Source organism: Ochotona curzoniae, unplaced genomic scaffold (genome assembly GCF_017591425.1).
Source record: "Ochotona curzoniae isolate NIBS_2020 unplaced genomic scaffold, NIBS_Ocur_1.0 scaffold_3208, whole genome shotgun sequence".
NCBI classification, from domain to species: Eukaryota; Metazoa; Chordata; class Mammalia; order Lagomorpha; family Ochotonidae; genus Ochotona; species Ochotona curzoniae.
This window is the reverse complement of record NW_024467106.1, coordinates 28,168,838-28,196,424: the sequence shown is the minus strand read 5'-3', so window position 1 is coordinate 28,196,424 and position 27,587 is coordinate 28,168,838. Positions and strand designations below refer to the sequence as shown.

Sequence of the window (27,587 nt, the reverse complement as noted above, 5' to 3'; positions counted from 1 at the left end):
ATCTTTGAACAGCCGAAGCCTGTCAAGACTTGATTTGTCAAGGCGCAAGCTCGAAGGACTTTGCCTGCCCCGCTTCCTCTCCACCAACCACACCTGTTACTTTGTTCCCGGCTCGCCCCAATTACCCCAATTCAGGAGCTTTCCACACCTCTCTCTGCCGGGGGAGATTGGTTTCAGCCCTCTCAGGACTCCTACCGAATGTTCTGTTCCTTAGAAGATGTTCTGCGTTTTTGCAGCTAACAGGTGTGTGCCGGCAGAGGGCGCTGGCCAGGAGCGGCTGAGTGGACCCTGCGGGGAGAGCCTGCCCACCAGCCAGCAACACTGATTCCGGAATTTGCTTAAGAGACTCACCCACTTTGCGTGAACCCACTCCGGTTCTGAGAGAGCTTCATTCCAGCAGCTAATCTTACTTATCCTAACTAGCACAATCACGAATAATCCAGGCTTTTTAAAAAAAGATAAAAACTGTGTGCATAGCATAGAATTCTGTAAAAAGCTACTCCTACTGGGTAAAAATGTTAACCCCTTGTTGTACCTGTCTGGTAGCTTTGTTACTTTGTGCTATCTGTTGGTATTCTACAATGAGCAGATACTATTCTAATAATAAGAACATCTGAAGAGATGTTATAAGGAGGTGCATGTTTACAAGGCAATGATAGCAACATCATCACCGGCCAAATAATACTCTCCTGAAACAGATTAATTTTTACTGACAGTTTAGCATTTTCCTGAATGAGAGCCAAAGATCTGTGCAAACATAAGCACATCTCCCCCTCAACTTTGGGGAACAAAAAAGAGCAGTGAAAGACGTAGACGCAGGCAGAATTCAGCCACTTTCTCTTTTTCTTTCTGGGAACCTGGGCCAAGTCCCTTTTCTCTTTGCAAAACTTGCAAAGGGCACAGTCCTTGAGTCCTCCTGAGCCTGGCTGAAACATTCTCCCTTATGAATATGGTCTCAACAAGATCCTCCGTGGGATGCAGAATGCATTATGACTTCCATTTGACAGATGAGGAAACTGAGGGGCTCAGGGGTCAGGAACTGGCCCAGAGTCACATAACAGGAAGGAAGTAGATCCGGGACTCACCTTGGATTTGTCAACTTCAAGTGCATGCTCCTCACCACAGATTATATCCTGTTTCCCTTCTTTAAGAACCAGCCATTGATCAGCAAAGGAGCCCTCTGCACGGGACTAGAGTAAGTTCTAAACAGCCTCAGACTAGGGCATGGAGACAGAGGGTAGGGAAGGGGCAGGCAGAGGAGGAGGCAAGATAAGGCAGTCAAGGATGTATTGCCAAATGTGTAACAGCTGGCTCTTCCGGGACAGGGGCAGAGAGCTCTGTTTGGTAGGGTTTGCCAATTTCTGCAGAGTAAATACTCTCACTATGGTGAATTTCAAGCTAGCAACAATTTAACAGCTGGTATAGATGTTCCCAATATTGGTAGTGAGCATTCAGTTCTCTGGGGCACCTGCTGGAGCTGGCTCCAGCCTCCCCATGGTCACGTGGTCATGTCAGTTCTCACAGGGTTCCATGGAGGAATGTGCATGTGAAACATCCAGTTTTTACCTGCATAGGAGGTGGGCAAGACTAGATCAGTTGGGGAGAAGGGGCTGTCATGATGATTTACCCACTGCCTCTCAGCTCCTACATGGCCCTGTTCCTGTAGAAGACCTGCCCCATGATGCTGGGCCTGGGTCTCTGTGAGCTACATCTCCTTGGCTCCCTTGCTGGTAGCTCCTGACTCTAGGAGCCTTGGAGGGAAGCAGGGAGAGCTGTGGCAGATCACAGAGTCTTTACTTTCCTGTTCTTGTTGGGCACCCACCACCAGCTTCCTACAGAATTTCTAGCTCTTCCCCACTGTACCCCTGGCAGCTGCCGATGGTAGCTGGACTGGGCCCCAGCTGAATGCTGGTTGCATGGAGTCTTTCCTATGAGCTCTGGGAGCCTGGAATGCTCTCTTCCTCCTTCCATTCACCTAGCCCCAGGGGTGAAACTCTTCCTGCAGGTGGCATCTCTGCACTTGCCCTGTGTTCTTGCTCATGAACTGCAGGGTGTAGATAAGCACAGGTGTGTTCGCCAGGCAAAGAGGAAAGGAGAGGACACAACAGGTGCAATACCCAGCAGCCACAAAGAGGGGGTGCACCTCTGGAGACCTAGAAAGTAGTGCAAGCTGATTGGTGGGATGGGGCTAGGGGGCAGGAGCCACCTCAGACATGGATTCCATGCTCCAAGTGGGGAGTTGTGGCTGCGGCATAAGCCAGGAGTGACAGGTCCAAGGGCAACTTAGGAAAATGGATGACTTTAAGGGTAGCACAGGAAGTGAGGAGGCTGGTTGGAAGCTGGTGTAGAATCCAGGGGGAGGAGAGAGAAGGACTTGGATGCAGACAAAGCGATGACTCAAAAGACGGGCAGGAGGCGGGGTCTGTGGGGGCACGGCAAAGAAAGGAATGACTCCCAGCTTTTCTGGTTTGGGCATACACACAGATAGCTGGTGGTCCTATTTGTATCTGTGTCACTGACAGAAGGGACCTGGCCATACCAGGTTCCCAATTGTCAGCATTGAGCCAAGGGAGCCTTACTGCTATGGATTCACACATCATCTGGCCTCCCCCCCTCCCAGGCTCCCCAACCACCCATATCCTTCTAGCCCCTTCTTTTCTGGCACAGGCAAACTGCTCTATGATTAGAAGTATTTAATTCTTGCTTTACTGTAGGTTCTATTTTTGTTAAACAGATTAGTCTCCACCCGGAAAAGCGAATTGCTGACCAATCGCCCTGCAAGTCTGAGACATGCAATTTGCAATCTGCTGGAATCTTTGCTTTAAGCCAGGGTGGACGGCAGACTGGCATGGTGGGGAGGGAGAGCAGGGCTCAACTCAGGCAGCTGGTACATAGAGCAGCCATCCAGGCTCCAGTTGAGGCTCAGCTGCAGGAGGGGGCCCAGCAAAAAGGAGAGAGAAGGGCATAAAGAAAGGAAATGTGGCTGGAGGTGGTGATGCCTGGGATAGTAACTCAGGGTGCTAGGCTGCGAGATGAGCCGCCTGAGTTCTACACAAAGATCCCCTGGCTACTTGGGGAGCAGATTCCTTAATGTGTAGGGAAGAAAAGTTTTACAAGGGACTCTCTTGGCATAGAGAGGAACTGTGATTAGCCTGGCAGAGTTATGGAAGAGCCTTCCCAGGCATGCAGGCAGGCAGGAGCCAGGGCAGCGGAGGGGAGGCCTGTCACTCTCCTGCCTCTCTCCCAGGCTGCAGTGATTTTTTCTCTCGAGGAGGAGAGATCCCAGAAGAGGGGAAGGTCGAAGGAGGAGAGACTGCCTGGATTGAGTGAGGACCCACAAAGTCAGCAGTAGCTAGATCAAGTTCAATTGGAGTTGCTTGGATCATATCTCTGGTCCAAACTCCCATTATGCTGGGTCCCCAGGTCTTCGCTGAAACCCCTCACGAGGCCTAGTAAGAGAGGGTGGATTTTGGCTTTGTTTCGTGTTGCATGGACAGAGACATTGAGGAAGACCACATTTCCTGCAGGGATTGGTGTGATCCAGGGCACAGGGAACACAGGGACCGTGTGAGCATACCAGCACTGAGTAAACCTAGAAAACAAGACTGGGAAGCTCCTGGGGACTGGAAGACAGCTTGGAGTTAGATGTAGGTTCCCTCTGATCTGAGGGATGGGACTTATTGATCCTATCTCCAGGTGGTTGGGAAATGGTGACATTGGGTCTTATCCAAGGTGCTAAGGGTGAGCAGGGGGGCGTGAAGAAATTCTCAGGCTTATAAAATCTGGGATAGGGTTAGCTGGGGTAATGGGTGGGGGAAGGAAAGAGACCCTTGAGCTCTTGGTCCCAGGTATAGGAGGTCACACAGCTCGGCAAGGATTCCAGGCCTCTGTCTACCCTGGATTTGGCCACCCTGGCTAGGCTCCAGTCAGTGCCAACCCGCCTCTACTCTGCCATGTGCTATTCTGGGATCAGGGGTGGTTTCTAGAGAAAGAATCTCGAGGGGGTCCAGGAGAATTAGGAATTGCTGGCTCAGTCAAGGAAAGGTGGTGAAGGGTGAGGGTACATCGAGAGGAGGCAGCAGCATATGTAAAGGCCAGCAGGTGAGGCAGCAAGCTTCCTGCAGGAAGGGGAAAGTCCTTGGTGGGTGAAACAGGCAGTGAAGCAAGTCAACACCAGTGCTTTTCCAAACACAGCCCCTAAGGCCAAACACTGACTAATGTGATTCTACCAACATGTGAGCATCTCTGGTAGAAAAAGGATAGAGACCACAGGGCACAACAGGGAAGGAGGTGTGCCTAAGGCTCAATGTCAACATGGTGCTACTGGTCATGTTATACATGGAACACCTGTAAACCAACAGTAGAAAGACAGTAACCCACTTGAAAACAGGAGCACATTACAGATAGCAAGGAAGTTACAAATAAGGAGGCTCAGAAGCCCACAGGCACAGGCAAAGATGCTTGGTGACTTTGGAATTAGGAATTAAATGTTGTCACTTTATAATGATTGAGTGGCAACAACTAGAAGGACGGATCATTCCAGTTGCTGGTCAGAACACAGCATCTGTATGACTTTCTGGTGGTGTTCCATGAGCAGGCATGCCCCATGGCATCTGGCTGGGCTAATTCAGTGCCTGCATACCCTAGGCACACAGTGGGAAGATCACCCTAGGACACTCGCCCCAGAGGACACACAGATGGCTTCTCGCTGCCTCTGTGTGGTCAGGAGACAAGAAGAGGCAATGAGAAATGATGGAAGGATGGGTCCTGCAGGCACAGCCTCTTCCTAAAGAGGCAGGGAAACAGATGGTGGAGGTGTAGCATGATATACTCAGGTAGGTTCCAAATACTCACACATAAAACCATAATTGCGCATTTCCTAAGACTACATGTCAACAAGAAGGTTCAACTGCGCTCATGAGAATGCCTATTGTGGAGAAACAACAGTGCGGATCAAAAGGAAAGAATGAAGCAATAGCCTGACTTTGAACAGTAGTGTCCCTGGGATGAATTCATGACCAAGCCTAACTCAGTTCTCTGTACCTACAGGAGGTTCAATAGACTAAGGCAGAAGTTGTCTATATCTTTAGATCAGGGAAAGCCATTTGTAATGATAGAATTCCAGAATTTGTTCATTAGTTGGTCATTTGTACAGACGTCCACTCATCATGTGTGTGGAATCAGTCACCTCTGGGCTAGTCCTGGGCTGGGCTCCAGGGGGATCATGGTCAACAAATAGGCATCTTGGCTCCAGTCCTACTGTAAGATCATGGACCTGCTCTGGTGTGCACTGGCCCTGAGATTGGGAGCATCAAGGGTCCATAGGCCTGCTGGGTTGTTCTCACTGTCCCACTTCTTGGTTGGAGAAAATGATAGACGGGCTAGTTGCTGAGTCACAAGGTCATAGCTCTGGCTGCCGATGGCAAAGCTGGGATCTGAGGTCAGGTCTGCGGGACTCTGTGCGTTCCCTCTGGCCTCTACCAGAGGAGGAAGTGAGGAGGAAATATTGTAGTTCCACTCCCCTGGTGAACTAGTCCTGGCTTTAGCTGGAGTAGCATATACAAGTCAAGGCCAGGAAGACTTCAAGGAAGAGGCAGCACAGGTGTTAGGTTCTCGAGGGTGAAAGGACTTCAGAGGGGGATATGGACAGGGGATGGCATGCTTTGCTCACCTTGGTATCTTAAATCCTAGGACAATATGTAGCACATAGTAGGTGCCCAATAAATAGATGTTAGGGGAATGAAAGAACAATGAAAGAACATGATGGCTCAATTGGCTAATCTGCCTACAAGGACTGGCATCCCATATGGGTGCTAGTTTGTGTCTACTTCCCATCCAGCTCCCTGTTTGAGGCCTGGGAAAGCAGTGGAGGATGGCCCAAAGCCTTGGGACCCTGCACCCATGTGGAAGACCCAGAAGAAGCTCCTGGCTCCTGGCTTAGGATCGGCTCAGCTACTGATGTTGCAGCCATTTGAGGAGTGAACTAGCAGGTGAAGATCTTTCTGTCTTTCCTTCTCTCTGTAATATGACTTTCCAATAAAAATAATCTTTTTAAGAAAGAAAGAAAGAAAGAGAGAGAGAGAGAGAAAGAACGAGAGAAAGAGAGAAAGTGAGAGAAAAAGAAAGGGGCACCGCAGGCCATCAGGGAGCCCTCATCTGCAGGCCTGGCTCTGTGTCTTGGTTTGTCTGGCTGGCAAGTGGCTTGTGTGGGAGCTTACATCCTCCAGGCTTTGTCTATGTGTATGTGTGAGGCTGGGCCCAGACTGGGAGCACTTTCTGGGACAGTCCCCCAGGCTCCTCTTGGCTCTAGCAGCCCTGAGGGCTGGGTCCTGATGAATCACCACTCATGCCCGCACCTTGGAAACAGCAGTTGGGCTGCCAGGCAGGTGTCCTGGCATGCCTGGTTGAGAAGCCATTCTCCCTTTTGGCTTGGCTCCCTGACTCTAAACCCAGATTGCTCCAGCTGGGGGCTGAGGGACGTCTCACTTAGCTTCACGGGCTGAACTTAAAAATCTTCCATGCACTAAAAAAAAAAAAAAAAAGAATCTTCCATTAAGAGACAAACATTAGCAGAGGAGCGAGGAGAAGGGAAGGCAGGGCTGTGGTGTCACTAATCCTGTCAGGGAGGGAGTGCTAAGGGTTTAGTAAGGGCTTAGGAGCTTCTTTCTAGCAGCAGCAGACCATGGCAGGGTGAAGGCTACCACAAGCCAGGGGGTACACACATACACTGTCAGGCATCCTGGCTGTTTTCACCATTGCAGTGGGACTAACCGGAAACAGAAGATGAATATAGGCATGCCTTGAATCCTGTCTTTCTTCCCATCCTGGCCTGGGTTCGGGGGATCCTCACTGCCTTTCTCTATGACTGTTGGGAGACACCTGCTCTACCTGGGGATCTGATAGTGAATCCAGGATAAGTGCACCTGTTGTGCAGCTGCCGAGGTGCGCGAACTGATGCCGCTTTTTCTTGCTCAGCAGTGGCCCACTGCTCTAGAGGATACGCATGTTGGTTTGAGCTGAGGATTACTTCTGGCAGGGGCTGACACAGCCATCCTGGCCCCAGAGATCCTGGCCTCTCAGTGGTCATGTCCTTATTTAGCTCCCTCTCATACTGAATAAGGCTGGCCCAGGTGATCAGAGGACCATTACAGATAAGGCAGAGTGGGTCTTCAAGAGTAGATTGGGTTTATTTTCCTCTGGGTCACTCAGTCACCATGTTGTGGAGATACCAAAGATATCCATGCAGAGCCCAGCTGGTGAGGAATGGAGTCCTCCTATCATTGGCCAACATCCACGTACCCGCCATGGGAGGCAGCCATCTTGGAAGCAAATCCTCCAGGCCCAACGAACCATAGGACGCGACAGTCCCAGAGAACGTCTTGGCTGTCTCACATGAGACATTCTAAATCCAAGCCTTCTGAATGCCTGACGCATGGAAACTGTGGGATGGCAAATGCTGATGGCGGTTCTTTTTTTTTGTTTTAAGAGACTATACTTTGGTATAATTTACTCTGACCCAACAGAGAACCAACACAGGGCCAACAGGAAGATACAAAATTCATCCTGAACGGCTCCAAGGAGCATACTTCATGGAGGACTTCTTTCAGAGTACGGTGCAAATCTATGGAACAGGCAAGGGAAGACAACATGCCCATTGGCTAATTGTGATGAGAGCTGTCACTGTGTTCAGAACAGAGTGGGGAGGGAAGAAAGAGAGGAGTAGCTACATCTGGGGAGGAACACAGCTGTCGCCAGGGAGGGAAACCCAAAGTGGAAACCACGCCCTGACTTGTTTCCTTCCCCTGGGTCTCTGATCTCCTGTATGTACTCCCCACCAGCCAAACCTATCCAGGAGCCATAGGACAAGGATCTGAGTGCTGTTACCCATTGGATCAGCCTCCCAGGGCATGGGGCTGGACAGAGGATGGGTGGAGAGAAGAGAAAATCTAATACAAAAAATCTAATCCATCTCTTGGCCTTGGAGCTTTGTGAGGCTGGCTCTAAGCAGGGTTGGGCCACAGGGCCATTATCTGTCTGGTAGCTCTGGGATTGGTTCCAGAATGGGCACCAGACTCAAGTCAGCCAATCAAAGCTCAGGAACACTGATAGTACTACTGGGCAAATGAACTCTCTTGGAAGGTCTGGTGCTGACATAATGGGAATCAGAAGCAGCTAAGCAGAGGCTGAGAATGAAGCTGGTGTGTGTGTGTGTGTGTGTGTGTGTGTGTGTGTGTGGCGGGGAAGTAGACCTGGAGGTAGCAGGTGGACACACCTCACCCTGGACTTTGCTGTTACCATAGATGAGACTTCCCATGACTTGCACCCGAGGAGTTGGATTCGCACCTTGTCACCTGCAGCTTGATGAGCCCCATCTTAGCTCTCTGGGGTCTCCTGGCAGAGTTCATTAACTCCCTGCCACAGATGAAGCAGATGAGCTTCACCCCTTGCTATTCCCTAGCAACCAGTTCATTTTAATTCACAATTAAATTAAGGATACTAGGCAGGGTTCAGGGGACATACTCTGTCCTTATATATTACACAGGCTTAGATTCCCGACTTCTGTGTTAGAGGCCTTGCTACACACATCTTTTAGTGAAAGCTGCTTCAAGCTCTCTTTATAAATAGGTGGCCCTCTATTCTCAATTTCTGGTCTACACACAACCATGACATGGCAGTCAGGCAGATTTCCTGAGGTAACTCATCTTGTCAGCGGTGCCTTGGTGATTTGAAGGCAGGACTGCAACAGGTCCTCTGATTTCTGAATCCCAAGTGGAAAAGGGTCTTCTTTCAGTCCAGCTCAGAGTCCTCAGTGAAGTGGCACTTGGGGAGGGACTAGGTAAGGGTCTCCCAGGGAGGCAAGTGTGTACACACAAGGCCAGCGTGATAAGGCCAGGCCATTTGCTTAGAGGTTTCCCAAGATTTCAGAACAAAGCAGGGAGGATGCCTTCTACTGACCCCTGAGCTGGTCACAATCCTTTAACAACAAAACCAAAAACTATTGATTTATTTGAAAGGCAGAGAGATCTTCCATCTGTTCATTCACACCCCAAGTCACTGTAACAGCCATGATTGGGCTATACTAGAAGTATGTTTGGGTCTCTTATAGGGGTGGCCATCTTCCACTTGCCTCCCAGGCACATTAGCAGGAGGTTGGATCAGAAGCAGAGCAGTCAGGACTTATACCAGAGCACTGAGACAGATAACAGGTGTTGTAGGCAGCAGCTCAGCGGTCATTTTCAAAAGTGAATGATCCAGATTCCCCTGGCTTTTGTTCCTTCGCTGACACCGGCACAGCCACACTGGCCACCTCGTCCTTCACAAGCTACTCTTTTTTGGCCTGCTTGGGCAGTTCTGTTGGATGTAAGACCCTTAGGTGGGTCCTTTCAATATTAAACTGTGTCTGAAGAATGTCAATAAGTGGCTTAAAAAGACCATGGCCCTGTGAAGCTTGCTTTTAAGTTTTATGTGGTGGTGAGAACAGTCAGGGCATTGTTGGAAGCTGGGTGAATTTGAACTCCAAGCTGGAGTTGGTTGCCTGTGTTTGGCCTGCAGGAGGAGTTGCTTAAGGCAAGAGATTTGGTCAGCTTCTGCCCCTCCTCCATCTTGGCCTGAAGTGGGAATCCCGCTCCTTCTCTGCAGCCCTTGTGGCGCTCTTCCCAGTGGATTTTGCACAGGCTGTGGGTTTTTTGCATCCATCTTGCCCTATTCATCTAGGCCACTCCTTCATTCCTCACCTCCTTCTATTTCCCCCCAAACACAGCCTTCCTGATGAGACCCCCTGTTGGGACTCAGCCACATAGGGCACATTCTTTGCTGCTTTTCTTGTGCCATCAGCAAGGAGGTGAATGGGAGGTGGAGCAGCAAGGACTAGAACCTGCAACTGTATGGGATGTAGGCGCCATAGGCAGTATATTCACCAGTCACACCACAGCACCAGTCCCTGCAATCGTTCCATTTTATATATTAGCAAATGATTGTTTGCCTCCTTGACAAAGGAAGAGATTTCTGTATCTTGTTTTTTTTTTTTAAACAGCTAAAGTCCTAGCTACTAATGTAATACTTGGTTTAGAGTCTAATTCTGCTTGTCCATGCATAAATGGTAGCCTAGGTAAGAGAACCATACACACACACAGCTGTGAAGGCTAACAATTCTGCTGAGTGTGGCAGTGAGGCCTGGATTCCTACTGAGTGAGAGCAGCCACAGGAAACAAAACGGCTGGAGACCCAGGTATAGGTGAGGGATGGGAGAGTGTGTAAGTGCCAGGCTGGATGCCGGCTGTGGCAGCGGGGCGTGAGGGAGGGTTTTAATTAGGAGTGACGTGGTCAGAGGTGAAATGGGAAGACGAATCTGGTGAGTGTGAAAATAAGTGTCAGAGTGAGTGGCAGAAGGATGGGGAGAAGGGGGTGGCAGTCGGGGTTTTGTGGAGGTAGCATCAGCAGTGCATGGCAAATGATGGGAGAGAGGAGGTGCAGGAGATCCACAATGTGTATGTGGGGGCTTCAAATGATGCATGGCAAAATGGAATGAAAAGATGGCTTTATTCTAGTGCAAAAATGTCTTAAAATGTACATGTAGTTTCTTTCCTGCTAATAAGCATTTCCTATGAAGTTTTTGAACAGCCTTTGTATGCATGGATTCCAAACTCCTGTGTCCCCCAAACAAAGTGATCTTTCAATTCCATGTTCCATGAACTGTTTGGAGCCTCATTGGGTTCTCTGTGGATACACGGCTGGCGTGGTATGCAAGCTTAGGTTCCAGAAGATTCCACCACGATGGGTGGGAAAGCAGTGGAGGGGTGTAACAGGATCACATGCTCGGGAAGTGCTGACTCAGGCCTGACACCTGCCCCTCCCTACCCAGGACAAGTTAGCTTTGTAACCTCCAGGGCTTTGCTTCTTTCTTTGATTTTGGGGTGATCCTAGAGTTCCTGCAGGGCTGCTGCTGAAGCCAACTCGGTGCTTTGGGGGTTTTGCCAATGTTAGTTCCCATTTGGAAACCTGCTCTTCTTCCAAGTCACAAGGGTTGGGAGCTATCCCAGTACCCTTTTTCTGGCATACCAGGCAGCAGCCCCTAGGTCCTGCAGGGGAACTGAGACCTGGAGTGGAGCACCATCTGAGGGTTGCTTCCTGTGCTGCAGGAGAAACCAGAGGCCAAGTCCACTGTTTTGCTATAGTGACTGCTGCTCACCAGACTGGGGTGGCAGGTGGGAGCCCCAAGAGAGGATCCCTGCCTGGACAGGGGCTCCACATGTCATCCTGGGCTCCAGGATGGGGAGGGGGAAGCCCTGGGAAACTGGACATACTTCCATCCATGGGCGTTTAGACTTGCCGATCTTCTAGCCATGGGGGCTTTAATTCTGCAGACAGCTGTCCAGCAGCTAAGATCATTAACCATGGATTACCGCTGCAGTTCCTCATAAGCCAGCTGATGGAATGACCAGATTTGAGAAGGAACGTTTTTATGCACAGTGGAGAGTGCTGCAAAGCTGTGCATGTGGCAGACTCGGCCAAGTTCCTGGAGGGGCCTTGAGGGTGGCCTTGTGGATTAAACTCTCACTCCATATGGCTGATGGAAGACCCATGTTCCTGAGAGGGAATCTAGGTCACTGTTTTATCACCTGCTATGGACCTGTGAATATGTGTGTGTGTGCGCACAGGCACCCATCCATCTACATGAGTGCACACAATCCCTGCATACTTCACACGTGTGCCCTAAGAGCCTCCCAGAGTCATGGTCTGAAGCTTGCCAGCGGCAATGGTCACTAATGTGAGGCAAACTCCCAAATGGAAGCCTAAAACCTTAAGATGTGTTCAAGGTGGACTCTACCCTACTAGGCAACATTCTTTAGGTTCAAGGTACAGTTACACAATATGCCCTGGGGTCACTAGACTCCTCCCACCCTCACTCCAGCGGGGATCTGGCTCTGCCAAGTTGAGGCATTGAGGACAAAGCAGTCAGGAGCACTGAGTTCCCCAGACCCAGGAGACAGCCCACGTGCAGGCTGGACAGGCTCAAAGTCTCTCTGACATTGACTTCAAACATTTTTCCCTTCTCTGCCACAAATAAGAATGGGGACCTATCTGAGATAGAAAGAGATAGAAAGGAACAGGGTACTAACCCCAGCTGAGAACCCATAGGTGCCAGGAACAGGTACCAGGTGCCAAGAAGTGTCAGACAGTCTCAGTCTCATGACAGACTTATGGAGGAAGCATTAATAGGCCTATAAGACGAATGAGAAGACTGAGGTCGAGGATGTATTATTTAAAGTCTCTGGCCCAGACTGAGACTGGGTTAATGTTTTGACCATTAAATCTGAATGGTTAAAATTTACTTCTAAGGTTAAATTCCCCCCTTAAAAAAATAAAACCCCTGAGACCTAACATAATATTCTATAAATATAAATAAATAAATATACATATATATATGTATTAGGGAAAGATAAGCAAAGGAAAACACTTTCATGCACAAAAATTACTTACATTTTAGGTTACTCTCTTCTCCCAATCTACCTATTTTAAACTTCTTACCCTTGTGAGGACTGACCATTCAAATCTTTTGGTAACCTGCCTTTTTTTGGACAATCCACATATTGTAAATGATCAACATCATCAGATACTGGTCTGTAACAATTTTTTTAATGACTTCCACATCTTCCAATATATAAATGCATCACAATTTACTTAGCTAAACATAATCATTGGACATGTAGGTTGTTCCTAGTTTTTTCTAGGGCTTCCTCTACCTGCACCAAGAACTGTCAGACAGTCTCAGTAACTACAGGGCCATGAACTAATGGGCCACATCCTTACCCATCTCACAACTGTTTCCAAGAAAGTTTCCTAGGAGGAAAATTCTTATTTTAGATCAAAAAGAACACAACATCCTCTTCTCCCCCAACCCCCAGTACAGCAGGTGAGTCTGCCTCCTTACTTGGAGGATACCTTCCACCCTGAACCTCCATAATTGTTGGTTTTCCAAACCCTACTTGTCCTTGACCTCCTAGCCCATATATCTAACCACTTGCCTTGGGAACATCCTCAAAGTGTACGGCACAGTGCTCTAAAGGAGTATCATATGAGCCACTTGTGTCATTACATAACCCAATAGCTACATTAAGACAGCAAAGAAACAGGCAAATATGAAAACACAGATGCTAAAATATATTTAGCTTAACCCAATATGACCCCAATATTATAATTCTGTTATCAATAGAAAAGTACTAAGTCCATTTACCTTCTTGGACACTAAGTCTGGAATCTGGTTTATATTTCTCTCTTGGGTCCAGTTAAATGCCCAGTGCTCTTGGCTGGAGATTAGTGGCCATCACTTCAAGCAGCGTAGGTGAAAATGCATCTTCTTAGGGTGACCCCAGGGCTGACATGAGTAAGGCAGTCCCTGAATTCTGTTGCTGTTTAAGCCAACACAAGGCAGTAAAGTGACAGGTAAAGCGCTGGATGTGAAGGTCAATTTGCTCTCCTGTCTCACTGTGAGTCTTTCAATCCCACATGGTACTTCATGGTCTGGTACGCATCTTGCTCATTTCATTCCAGCTTCCGGTTAATGGGGAACTTGAGGGACATCAATGATGGCTCAAGTAATGGGGATCCTGCCTGCTATGCAGGAGACCCACATTCAGTTCCCAGCTCCTGGCTGTGACCTTGCTCAGACCCTCTTATATCTGGCATTTGGGGGAGTGAACCAGTGAACGAGAGCTCTCTCTCTATATATATGTCCAAATGTCTTTCTCTTTATTTCAAATGAATAAATTGGTGAATTAAATAATCAAAAACACCCAGATCAAAGGATCTTGCATCCATTGCTCCTGCCACACCAAGCTGCCTCTCTTAGCAACCTAAAGCAGCCATCTGAATGAAATGACATCACTTCAGTTTTGCCTGGCGTTTTGCTCAAATGCTTTTAGAGTCATTTCTGTCCCTGGAACGCTTCTCAAAGGAAGAAAACAAGTTCATCTTGGGAATCAAGTCTGTCATGGAGGATGTGTGATGACGTTTGAAAATGGAAGCATACAAACATCAGAGCTGACATCTCCGAAGCATCTCAAGGCTACATCTACTAATCACAGTCTTTAGCATTCAGGTCAGTGCTCACACAGCCTGGTGCGATCCAGCTCACAGCAGAGGTGCCCTAACAAAGAACCTCCTCAAAGATGAACCAAGTAGAGAACAGATTTTAATGAGGCCCGAGTTCTGAAAGGATCAAATGTGAGTGGGGAAGAAAGGCCTGGGATGAGATGCGTGTGTCCGAGTCAGCTGGTGAGATGGGTCCTCGCATCAGAGACCATGGCCAACCCTTCTGAGAGATCAGGATGCATACAGAGGTGGAATCGTTGCCTCTGAAGATCCACCTGGCCAAAGTGGGCTTTGATTACAAGGAAGCAGCCATGTGCATTGAAATGACCTCTCCTAGCCCTGCTGTTCACCAGCTTTCCCAGTCCCTCACCCACACCCCCACCCACTCAGCCTATATATTCATTCCCCTGTATACCATCTGCCCATCTATCCACCCACCCACCTACCCACACAGCTACCCACCCATCCATCCACACACTCAGCTACCATCTGTTTCTTCATTTAAATCTCTATCTACCTGCCCATCTTCATTCATGTGCCCATATAAACACCCATCCACTCACCCATCCACTGTTATCCAACTAGCTACTTATTTGTCCACCCACTCACCCACCTATCCATCTACCCATTCATTCACCCACCCACCCATCCATCCATCCATCCATCCATCCATCTATCCATTTATCTATCCATCCATCCATCCATTCAGTCCTTGCCATAAATCTACTATGTGTAAAGCCATGAGAAGATATCGAGAGGTATGGGGGCTGCGGTATTGGCAAAAATATCTCAGATAGAACACCCTTTGTAACATAGCAGGTAGTCACTGCCTGTGACCCCATCTCACATAGGTGCTGGTTTGAGTCCTGGCTGGTTCATTTCTGATCCAGCTTCCTGCTAATTGGCCTGGGATAGCAGCAGAAGACAGTCTGAGTGCTTGGGTCCTTGTTATACACATGGAACAGAATATGCTCTTGGCTCCTGGGTTTGCTGGTCCTGCAAACCCAGGACTGGTCCTGCTCTGGCCAGTAGGGGATTGAACCAGTGGATGGAATCTCTGTCTCTGTAATTGCCTTTCAAATAAATAAATCTTTAAAAATATCTTGGATGTATCTGCTTGTTACTCATCATCTGAGACTCACAGTCCAGGTCACATGCTATCATCTGAGAACAGGAAGGTTTTAGAAAGACTTTATCCTTAGGGAGTTGGTACTAGAAGCTTCCATTGTAAAGCAAATCAATTTCTTAGCAGCAGCATGATTGCAAGCTAGGGACCAATATAAGATTTAAATGGAGTGCTACTGGGCTCCAAGGACCATGTTTATGACCAGGACAGGTGGCTTCACCCACAGAAGCCCCGCTCTTGCCTGTTCCACAGGCCCCATCCATCCCAAGCCTGCTGCTTCCTAGTACAAACACAGCAACTTTGAAAGGGCGCAAAGACAGAGGCCATCGCCCTCCTCAAAGAACCTGATATGTGCAAGTGCGGTGTGGTTTGCTGTGATGGTCACAGCACAAACCAGCCAAGAGAACCCTGGTGCTGCTACGGATGCTTCATGCTTGCTCACTCTCCTTCCCACTCTTTTCTGATTTGTGTCCTAACCTTTGAAGGAGACAACCGTTACAGCTTTTGAGAGAAGTGAAGATAAAGCACTGAAGAGGTCCGAGTTCACCAAACCGTCCCCCACACGTGCCGCCTGCGTGATTTTCTACACACCCACGCACCGTCTGCTTCTCTTTACTCAATAACTGTCTTTTGAGATACAGACAAGAAATTTCATCTTGCTACCATAGCTAGTTATATGCTTATGGCATGCATTAAAAATGAAAGCACAACTATTAGCATACAGAGTGTAGGTCTGAGCGTCAGCTCAAATGATCCCCATGGGCACCTGCAGGGTTGTAGTGGAGAGCTGGTGGCACTGTAGGAGAGGGGGATGAGGTTGGGGGAGCTTCACCTAGGTCAGCTGACCTGAGGATTTGGATTCATTGCCCATGAAAGCATTGCTTCCTGTTACTGAGACCATTTGCTTGATCACTGCAATATTTATTTATTTGAGAGGACAGGGGAAGGAGAAAGAGAGAGAGACTAAAAGAGAAAGCAATTTTCTACCTGCTGGTTCAGTTCTTCAATGCCCACAGAGGCCAGGGCTGAGCCAGGTTGAAGCCAGGAGCTGGGGGCTCAATCCTGGTCTCCCGCATTGGGTGGCAGGGACCCAGCCACTTGAGCCCTCACCTCCTCCTCTCAGGGTGCACATTTACAGGAGCTGGGAGCAGGAGTTAGGGCTGGGACTATTCCCAGACACACATGCTGATATGGAATCCCAGTGTCCCAACCAGAATCTCAACTGCTAGACCAAATGCTAATTTTTAAATCAAAAGGGAGAGTAAAAAAGTTTTCCGAGGAACAAATCTAAAACAATGTAATGTTAATACCAAGGTTAAAGTCTGGACAAGGATATTGGGCTTCAATATGAAATTTCTTTTGCAAAAAGAGTGAAATTCACAGGAATTCTTTGACCAATAGTTATATATATATGATAAATATGGATGCCCCCACACCATAGTTCAGATATTGATGCACATGTGAGTCTGTGAGTGTGCATAAGACTGGAAATGTGTTTGAATTACTGAAGGTGTCAAAATGGGCAAGAATCCAATGATGCTGGGATTGTGAGGCTAGTATCCAAGACCATCCTTTCTCACCATCCTTGCACTTACTTAGCATCTCCTATGCCCCGGCACTCAGCTTGCACCAATCCTTTTCACCTTCACATCTTTTTAGGGTGGGCCTTATTGTTATCTATGGGAGTTGCCACAAGCACCTTGCTGAGCTTCCCTTTCTAAGTCAGAGACCCAAGTTCCAGGGGTGTGAGAACATCTGCTACTGAGAGGCCCAGCAGGATCTCCCACTGGGAACTGCCTTGTCCTAGGACACACCCCTCCCTGGACCTAGCCAGGCCAGGGACCAGCTGACTAGAGGTCATAGCACCTCCCCTATCCCTGCTCCCAGCCTGTGTCATTCTAGTACCCGAGTCCCCTCAAGGGATCTGCAGTAGCTTCTGCTGCAACCACACCATGCTCAGCAACTCACTTCCTTCCTTGTGCATTGGGGCCCTTGCCATCAATATGGAGACCAAGAGGGAGTTTCTAGCTCTTAGCTTTGGTCTGTTCCAGACCTGGCTGTTGCAGCCTTGTGGGGGGAAATGAACTAGCACCTGGAAAATCTCTGGCTCACTCTGCTTCTCCCTCTCGCCTGGTTACTCTTTCTTTCAAATAATTAAATCTTCAAGAAAATAATACATGTATAGCTAAATAAAACCAGCTGTTCTAGAGTAGATAATAGCTTTGAAATGATCATACTTAGTGAGGAGTTACTAACAGGCGCACAGATTCAGTATGGGGTAATGGAAAAGTTCTAGAGCTGAGGGATGGTATGGCTTGCACAATAGCATGAAGGATTGATGTCAGTGAGCTGCACACTTGTAGGTGGCTACGATGACAAATTTTATGTTTTACATATTTTATGACGACAGAAAAATGATAGGGTTAGGAAGATTGAGAACCATTGCCACAGAGAGAGCTTCGTGGTAAAAGGAGCCAGAATAAATGAAGGCATTTTAAAAATTCACATCTGGCTAGGAAGATCGCTATGCGTTTGTAGGAGTGGTGAGGTTACAGGTGATTTGAACTTATTTTGTGCTTGTCCGCCCTTTGCAAGCTTACTATAATGGATACATTATTTTATAATCCACAAAAAGAAACATACATGCTATTTAAAAATATACAAATAAATAAGAACAACTTGTGGTCATAAAACACCCTTCCTTCCTACCTCTCTACCGAGAAGAGGTGAGGAAAACGCAAGGTGCTGCTTCCAGGGCTGGTTGGCCAAAGTGAGAAGTGTGCAGCAGCCTCAGAAATGGCAGGAGTCAGGAATCAAGGAAAGTGGCTGGCTTGCGACTGAGGGGGGCCTGCCTCCAGCTCTGCCTGTCACTCAGCAGGATGCCTAGGGTGGACGAGTTCCCTGATCTGCAGAGTGAGTGCAACAAAGAGCAGGCCTTGTTGGTTAGCGTCAGCTCTGTCCCTTTCTGGTGTGGATTCTTTTGTCCTGTAACAGTGGACAGTTCTGATAGGAGGGTGCTTCAAAAAGTTCATGGAAAATGGAATTAAAAGATAAGTTTATTTTGGCTGCATATGAAGGATGTACCAAAAGCTCACAAAGGAGAGTGGGAGTTCAGCTTTGTGGATGAGGTGCCTGAATCTCATCTCAGGGTACCTCGGTTCAGTTCTTGACTCTGACTTCTGCAGATCCCAAAGCAGATCCCAGCTGGTGGCAGTGATAACTCAGGAGGGTGGTCCTTGCCAGCCACATGGGAGACCGACATTGAGTTCTGGGCTCCTGGTTTCAGCCCCAGCTGAGCCCCCACCATTGCAGTGAGTCAGCAGGTGGAATTCTACCCATGTCTCTGTTGCTTCTCAAGTGAATTTTCTTACAAGTGTAGAAAACCTCTTTGAAAAGTTCATGAAAAATGAGTAGTATGCAAAGCTGTGCTTAGGTCTCTAAAACATTTTTGCATAAAAAAACCTTCCAATTCTTTTCTCCATAGATATGAAGTAGAGTCATAAGGGACAGATAATGGTTGATAGTGGGCAGAGAGTGGATAGTTGGGCCCCTTGTGAGGAAACGCCAGCATCTCTATTCCTTGCTCTGTGTCCTCAGGATGAATCATTTAACCCCTTGGTTTTCTTGCCTCCAAAATGCTGTTGAGTGGAATTCCTCCGTAGATTTGTGTTAGGTAGCTACAGTTCACCTAACACAGTGACGCCAACTAGACGGTATAAAACAGCAACAACTTAAGGCTCCACAGTCCTGCAGGCTTAGAGTGGATGGTGAAGGAGAAGGTGCTCCATACCTTTCCTGCCTTCTGGTAGTTTCCTGTCAAGGACAGGCATCCACTGGTTTACAGAGGCATCATCCTTCCACCTGCTGTTGTCTTACTCCCTGTGGAGCTCCCTGCCTCCAGTTTCCCCCCTTTCCTCTTTCTAAGACCATTTGCCACATCAGATTTCCCCAGTCCAATATTTCTTCATCTTAACCCATTACGTCGGCTCTGTTCCCATTTTCAAATATGATCACATTTGGAAGCACTGTGGTTTAGGAATTCACCACCTAGATTTGGAGGCAGGGACCACAGTTCAACCCATCCTAGGGACTCCTGGGAGAAAGCAAGGATCTTAGCACACAGTGAGCACACAAAGCCATTAGCTGTCCCTCACCCTGCCCCTCCCAGGAGCGTCCTCTTTGTGCCTGCACACGGGGCTGGTGCCAGGGGAAGACAAGGGTGCACTCCCACGGTGCATCTCACAGGGAAAAATCAGTCTTGCCCCTGACTTGTGAAAGTCTAACTTGCAGGCTTGGGAAGACTAGGCAAATTGCAAAACCGTTATTCTGATCTTTCAAACGTAGCTGGCAGCACAAGAAGGAGGTTGTTCCAGGTGCTGTGTCTTGTCTGTCGGTACTTATAATCGTGCTTCAATAACTGGGGCAGGGGCAGCCAGCCCAACCTAGGAAGGTGAGATGCTGAGACATCCCCGTTTACAACCTGAGGACTGATAGTGTCCTTCCGAGCCAGCTGCCCCAGGAAGCCCCACTGTGGCTACTTTGCAGCTCCAGCTACAATTTCCTGACTCATTCAACCAACAAACATGAATTTCATGGGCTAAGTGTCAGGGGTTTATTCAAGGTACCAAAGGCACAGGGATAGTTATCTGTGCCCTTTAAGGGGCTCCCAGGTTCACTGTTGTTTAGAAGTGTGTAGGTGGGGAACCTTTACAACTTGCATTATTAATATGTGGGCAGGGCTGTCTACTGAGCTCTTTGGGGGCTTGCCTCTCACTCCCACTGCCTGGTCCACATCTGTCTGATAGGAGGAGCAGGGGTGGTGGATGAATTATCTAAATAGCTCAATTGTCCTAATAATGTGGACCTGGAGCCAGCCAGACTGGGTATCCCGACTACCCACTGCAGGATCTTGGGCAAATCATTTATCTTGGTTGAGTCCGTTTCCTTTGATCTATCACAGAGTCATTAATTATTTAAATCACTCATTCATTAAACCAATATTTATCAGGCACCCACTCTGTCTAACTCTTGGAGGTACAGAAAGAAACACAACAGATGATAAATAAGTCACAGGTATAAGCTGTCACATGAGGAGAGACAGTGGGAAAAGGGTGCAGGGAAAGGGAGTGGGAAGAAGGCGGAGGATTGCAACTTCAAAGAGGGCAGCTGGGAAGACCTCATTAAGGTGACAGGGAGGTTGGGTATGCCCAAGCCGAGAGGCCAGGTGCAGTTCACCCTTGGAATCACATATCCATCGGTGAGTAGCTGATATGAGCCTCACATTCCACAACGTGTGTCAAGTGCTTAGCATGGTGCATGGGGTACAGTAGGAGCTCACTGAGGGACAGCTGTGGTGAGTGTACGAGAACCAGTGTGACTGAATGGACGGAGGGCGATGGGAGAGGCATGAAATGCACTCAGAACACAGGGCAGCTGTGCATCATTACAGCTGGTGTTTATGATGAGCCATCACCTTTGCAAACTGTTCATGACAGTTGGAAGTCACAGAGGGTCCATCAGCAGCCCTCCCTTCCTGTCAGGCCCTGGGATTTGACCCCCCAGCCCCCTAATAGATGCTGATGGGAGAGACAACAAGATATTGGGGCGAAGGCAAAGGATGGGCTTCTCTGCTGCCCCCCTCCTCCAACACACACACACACACATGTACACCATCACATGTACACTCCCTGAGGACACACACATGCACACACATGCAGAGACACCCTACACTCCAGGTATCACAGCAAGGATGTGGGAATCACTATTAGCAGATTCAAGGAACTGTATGTCCATGAACACTCTGGCTGCCTGTTCTAACTATTTAGCAGGTCAAAGAAAATCTTTTTAGTTTACAGAAGCCTGGAAAGCAGCAGAGGAGAAGAATATGGCTGCATTTCTCAGGCGGGTGGGCACCTGGACCAACGAAGGGAGCATGAGCTTCCCAGTGGCCTCTGAGCTTCCACAGGTTCAAAGACCGTGGGCACCAGAGCAGTGAGATGGTGTGGTGCCTACCAATGTCAGAGAGCCTGACTGGCTGGAGGAGACAGATACGGGGGTGCTCCCAAAGGCTCATGAGAAAATAGAATGGAAAGATAAGCTTTTGGGGGTTGGAGTGGTAGCATAGTATGTTAATTCTCTACCTGCAGCATCAGCATTCCATTTCGGTGCTAGTTCATATCTTGGCTGTTCCACTCCCAAGCAGCTCCCTGCTTATTATCTGGGAAAGCAGCAGAGGATGGCTCAAAGCCTTGGGAACCTACATCTGCCTGGGAGACCTGAAAGAGGCTCCCCACTCCTGGCTTCAGATTGGCTCACCTCAAGCCATGGTGGTCATCTGGGGGAGAGAATCAGTGATTGCAAAACCTCTCTCTCTGTGTGGAAAAATCTGCCTTTCAAATAAAAATAAATAAATCTTTTAGAATAAAAGATAAGCTAATGTTGAAGATTTTTTGAAGATTTTTTTGAAATCCATGCAGAAATGTCTTCAAAAAGTTCATAAAAAAAAAAACTGCATGGATTTCAAAATGTTTTGCACTGAAATAAAAGTACCTTCCATTTTCTAAGACCTTTCTGGAGATATCTCTGTTGATTTCACCCTACGAGCTGATTGTAATGGCAGGAAAACAAGCCACATGCCAGGAACTCTGTGAGAGAAGAGTCTAGAACCTTCCTGCTCAGCCACAGGACCACAGGGAGGTCCGGCTCTACAGCTGGCATGGAAGATAGCAGTGAGGTCACAAATAAAATCCTTCTAGAAAATGCCAGTCTCTGTAAACCACATGCGGGTGCCTTAGGTCAGGCTCCCCAGATATAAAACCTGGGACCCAGGTGTCTGTTCGAAGCCACTGGTAAAGGTCATGTTCTTAGGAAAGATCCCCATGGGACAGAGGAATAAGAAATGGGTGGGCTGGGCAGTGATTTCAGGTGAAGTTAACCTCAGCTTCACCCCTGGAGGGCAAGCTGCATTGGCACCTGCCAGTCACTGCTGCAGGCTGGCAGAAGGGTAGAGAGGTATGGGGTAAAACACCCAGCACTGCCAGGTCAGGAGACTCCTATTACTGGAGCCAGGCCTTCAGGGGGGCTACAGAAGTGTGCCATTAGCAGGGCACCTAAAGCAGGAGGCAGGGCATGCCTAAGAGAATCTTCCAAAGGACATCCCAGGAGGTTTGGGCAGGTACCAACAGCACCTGCAGCAATTAGTGATTGAAGGGAGTTGGGCCAGACAGGAGAGAGGAGCAGGTGAGAGGTGTGGAGCAGATGCCTGCCACCAGCTCTAAGGTAACTTTCGAATCCCCAGAGCAAGTGGCAGGCAGGGGACTCTAGAGGGTTGCTGCTTGTACACAGGAATTACGTCTTTCTGCGTGACTGTTGAGAGAACTCACTGAGGTTTTGTAAGTGATACTGCCTGGCTGGGAGGAGGACTGCTGGATTCAACCCTGAAAGCTGCTGGAGGAGACGCGGAGAAGCTCTGTTCTTGAAAACATCCTCATCACACAGCAGTGCTGATAGCAGTAAGGATCACGTACTGACTGGGCGCTAAGCTCTACTGGGATTTGTAGCAGAAGGCAAGTCCTTCTGTGGTACAAGTGAGCAAACGGCCACGCTGAGCAGTGACACCCCTGAGGCCACACAGCCCAAAGAGGACCCATGCACTGTTTCATTCCCAGTTCCTGTTACAGTTCATTAGAGCCATGCTCTGAGAAAGAGCAATGCCAGGGACTGGAGGGATGAAGACTCAACTCTCAAGTCAACTCCTGTTTTTAGTTTGTGGATGATACAACCCACAGGCATGGGTGTTGGAGGGCAGGAGAAGTTGGCGATGTGTTTGCCATGAATTCTGGATCACTGCTGAAAATGATCTAAGAACAAAACAGTGAGGAGCTTCGCAGGCCTCCCTGAGTCTCCCCACCAGCCCCATGTTCTATTTGGTTAAGACCCCTCTTTTGGACTGTGGCACAGCTGCTCACAAGTCCCCGAGTGACAGCCTTTAGTGACACATTGACAAACAGGCAGAAGCATGCCAGTCTGGGGGACAGACTCACAAGTGACAGAAATGGCTGGCACCCCAAGGTGTCAAACGCTGCATTGGGAGTCCCCTTCACTGGGGGGTGGAGAGAATCCACTCGTTTGTTTTTTATCTCACTCAGATTCAACAGCAACGCCTTCTGTGGACTGAACAATGGGCTCCAACATGAGACAGCAAGATGTGACAGGTGCTGAGTCTTAGACTTAGCTTCCTTATTGAGAAATAAAACCAAGACCCCCAAAAGACCATGTAGGTGGGAGTGGGAGGGGCCAACTGCAACAAGACAGAGGTGAACTTGTGTGTATACACACATGTGTGCATGGGTGAACACATGCATGTATGCATTGTGTGTGAGAGAGAATATGTGTGTGTGTGTGTGTGTGTGTGTGTGTGTGTGTGTGTGTGAGAGAGAGAGAGAGAGACGCTCTCTGGATTACACAAACAGCTACACAGCGTGAGGCAATGGTGAATGCGAAGTAACTGGCTAGAGCCGAGATTCCTATTTCCATTGGAATGAAGACTTGACTGGCTTCCTGCTTTGAGCTTACTTGGAATCCCTGGAGCTCCAACTAAACCATCTTTAGGATGTCCTCTCTTTAGGGAGAGAGCTGGTGAAGGGGTACAGCAGCCAAGCCCATGTGGAGACATGGGAAGTTGCCCCTGGGGAAACCAGGATGGCTCCTTGGTCTTCTCGCTCTGAAATGAGGTTGGATTTTCTGGATTTTCCTTCCAGGGCACACTGCCCCGTATCAGTTGTTCATCTCTTTATTGTCTGACCACTAGCTGGTGAATTCTTGAGAGTGAAGGCCACCCATTAGTTCTCTCTGTCCTCCGAATACCCAGCACAGAACCCGCAAGTGGACAGATACATGGCAGATGCTTAAAACTCAAGCATGTGTGTATGCGTGTTTGTGAATGCCTTTACACCTGTGTGTCCCCCACTAATTCTCAAGGATGATACAAGGCACCTTCAAAAGTTCAAGGAAATGAGTTATGAGAAAATACACAGGGATTTCAGAGCTGGGTTCACAACAAACCCAACTTACCTTTAAATTCCATTTTGCATGGAAGTTTCAAAATTCCCTTTGAGAATCACCCAGAGTGCTTGCTCATGAGGAAATTCCTGGTTTATGAAAAGAGTATTGAGTTGGAAGTTGAAGGATAGGGGTCTGATGTTTTTCTGAAGGTCCCTGGGAGAAGCTGCCATGTGGGAGCCTTAGGGAGCCTCTGCTGTCCTATTGGGGCCGGGCGCCCAGCGCTCAGAACATCATCAGGATGCTGAGGCATGCGAGGCCCGAACAGCCCATTCCAGCGGGCATATTTGACAGAAGGGGATTCTAGGGAGGCAGTGTTTCTGGTGCTTTAAGACCCTGGCATTAGTGTGCCATGTGGGCCCTGGAATCCCACATTGATGTGTTTCCTGAGAAGGGGCAAGGGAGCCCCTGAAACTGAATATACTAAGATGGGTTCCCAAGCCGAGGATGCGGAAGAGCTTTCTTCGAAACATACAGCAGGGAAGGCACAGACAAAATCAACCAAAACAGAGCCATGGGCACCATTAGTTGAACGTGCTTCACTGACCTTCTGTATAGCAAACATGCTGGACAAGGGAGGCCAGAAACAGTGTCTGCCTGCACGTGGTGTGCAGGTGCTGGGTGGGGCGACTACGGGATAAAAGTCCTTGGCAGACAGAAAATGCAGCTGTGTATTCCCACCTGCTGTTTTCCTTTCCTTCCTCCTCTTTATTTATAGCTGAACTTGTCCTTTGGGGGGCTCTCCTTGGGCCACAGAAGCACTTTTTATTGTATCAGAGACGTCCTTCTGCCTGTGATCAGAAGATTTTTGTGATGCTTGCCTGCAAGTCAGGGATAAGCACATGCAAACATGTGAAAAAGGGACCAGAGGAAGGTAAAAGGAAACACGGATCTGTTTCACAGTTGCCATCTTTCTCAACTAAGTTGGGGACTGGCATCAAGAGGGAGGAGATGGTGCTGGTGCAGCGGAGGCTCCTTCCTTGGCCTGCCTGGCCACATGCACCTGGCTTGGCCACCCCATCTTTCTAGCTGGATGACTCTGCAGGTGTCATTGTCCCTTTCCAGACTTCTTCAAGATCTCTCTCGGGTCTGACATGGGCTGAATTATGAGTCACAAACCGGAGCAGGCATAAATAGATGTCGATGAATTTCCCATTAGAAAGAAACTCATCTTGAGCGCTGGCAAGCATTTGAGGCAGTCATTGCTAATTGTTCATCAAGTTGGGGTTATGGATTATTTGGCTTGGATGAAGGAGAGCACTTAGAAGTTATAAATGATCCCTAACAAAGATACATCAGGCATCCAGGCTGAATGCCAAGTTTTAAGACTATGAGCGAAGGTAAAGGCAGGTTCCTAGTTTCTGTTGCTCTCTAACTTGCTCATTTCAACTTTGGACCAGAATGCAGTGGCTTGAATATTTATGCTCCCAAACTCAAGAAGGTGATCCCAAAAGTTTTGCATAAATGGTACTAAGAATTGGGTGGGGGTGTCTTTAGGCAAGATCTTTGGAAAGAGATTGAACCGGACCAGATTGTTGGGAGGGAGACCCCAAGATGAGGGATCTTTTTTTTTTCTAAAGCAGCCTGCCTCAAGTGTGTTGTTAGAGTACAGAGATGCTAACCCAGACACTATGAATTCAATCTACAAACTCAGAAACAAAGCACAGAATAAGAATGCATCCCTGCATACAAGGTCTGCCTCAAGGTCACCCATAGGACCCTGGAAAAATCCCATTCCTCTCCAAGTGTCAGCCCATGACATTGGCAACCAGAAGAGGCAGGGTCTCTGGGTTGCTGGGTGTGTTGAAGGCTGGGTGGGCAGGGCCCTGGACTGCTTTACTGCTTGACCGAGAAGTCTCTTTCATCTGTTTCATATACTGAGCACTAGATGAGATTTATAAAAAGAGGTTCTGAGGATAAAAAATGCTTCATGAAACTACTAATCAGAGCAAAGTGGCACAGGGGTTCAGCCTGTATCTAGGCTGTGCTACGAAAGCAAAGCCTTGCCCATGGCTCCATGGGGTCTTGGCTCCCATGAGAGAAGAAAGCCCAGTGCTCTCAGGTGCCAAGTGGCTGTGCCTCCAGGGTTGCTGAAACTCCCTCTTGTAAATCCCACCCACTTATCTGTCAATTAAATGACCCTGCCCCCAGGACATACTTCCCCCTCATTGGGAACCTGGGCTGAATCATGAAACCACTGCTGCTTCTCAAGATCACATGAAGACTGGCACTTAGGAGGGGTGTTCTCTGCTTTCCCAGAGACACAGAGTGGCAGCCAGAAACTTCTCCTCTCCCAACTTTCCCCTCTTGACCCATCCCATCCCAAACATGCCCCATGTGTATCAGTGATCTCGCCTCCTTTCAAATAAACTTAATAATAATAATGATGATGATGATAAAGCAAACCTCAGCATCTCCTCATTGCCCCTAGCAGTGGCTCTTAAACTCGAGGGTGATTTAGAATTGCCTGGAAGGTTTGTGAAGACTCTAATGCCAGATCCCACCCCTAGGAACACTGAGTCATGGAGTGTGGGCAGGGCCTGGGAATTTGCATTTCTAACATGCTCCAGCTGATGCTGCTGACACTTTGAGAGCGATTAGTCTGGATGACAAAGGTCAGGCCTCTTGGCTTGCCCCTCCAGAACTGGTCCCCAACTTACTTCCCCAACTCACCCTCTACTACCCCAGGTACTGCCCCATGTCACTGCCCCTCCTCCACCACCCTGCACTTCTCTCCTGGACTCCTTCTGTTCCACCTGCCCAAACTGCCTGAATTTAACTTCTCTCTGCTGATCTAACGAAGCTCCAATGCTTTGTTTCCCAAAAAGCCTTCCCAGACTTTGCATTAACAGTCATGGAAGCTGCCCTGTCCCCAAATCCATCCTTAGAATCATACAGCTCCTCCTGGATGTTGCACCCTTTAATTTTGTGTCTTGTTTGTCCAGGTCTTGTCCCTGCCCCTGATTCATGCCCCTGGGATAGGAAGTGTATCCTAATTTGGCATTTACAGCACTGCCTACAGCCTCGGCACCTGCATGTGCCCTGAGCCCACCAGACCAATTGTGCAAATCTGAGCTCATCTCACTGAGTCCACTCAATTCCCTGAGACAGACCAACTCTAGAAATGACCCTGCTTAGAACCCAGGACAGCTTTTCCCACGTCTGCTGGGACAGAGTCAGCGGCAAATATTTCATCATGAGACATAAACAGCTACTGTGTATGTTGTTACCAGAAGGCTGTGTTACGTGGCAATTGAGATCCAGGCCCAGATTCAAGTCCCAGCTCTGCCTCTGGTTAAAGCAAGACTTA

At 48.5% G+C, this 27,587-nt stretch overlaps 1 protein-coding gene across 1 annotated transcript in view; it reads right to left on the bottom strand.

The window, feature by feature from the left end:
* Positions 1–27,587, bottom strand: part of GABBR2 (gamma-aminobutyric acid type B receptor subunit 2) — a 326,347-nt gene that overhangs the window by 93,624 nt on the left and 205,136 nt on the right. The gene's annotated exons all lie outside the window — the stretch shown is intronic.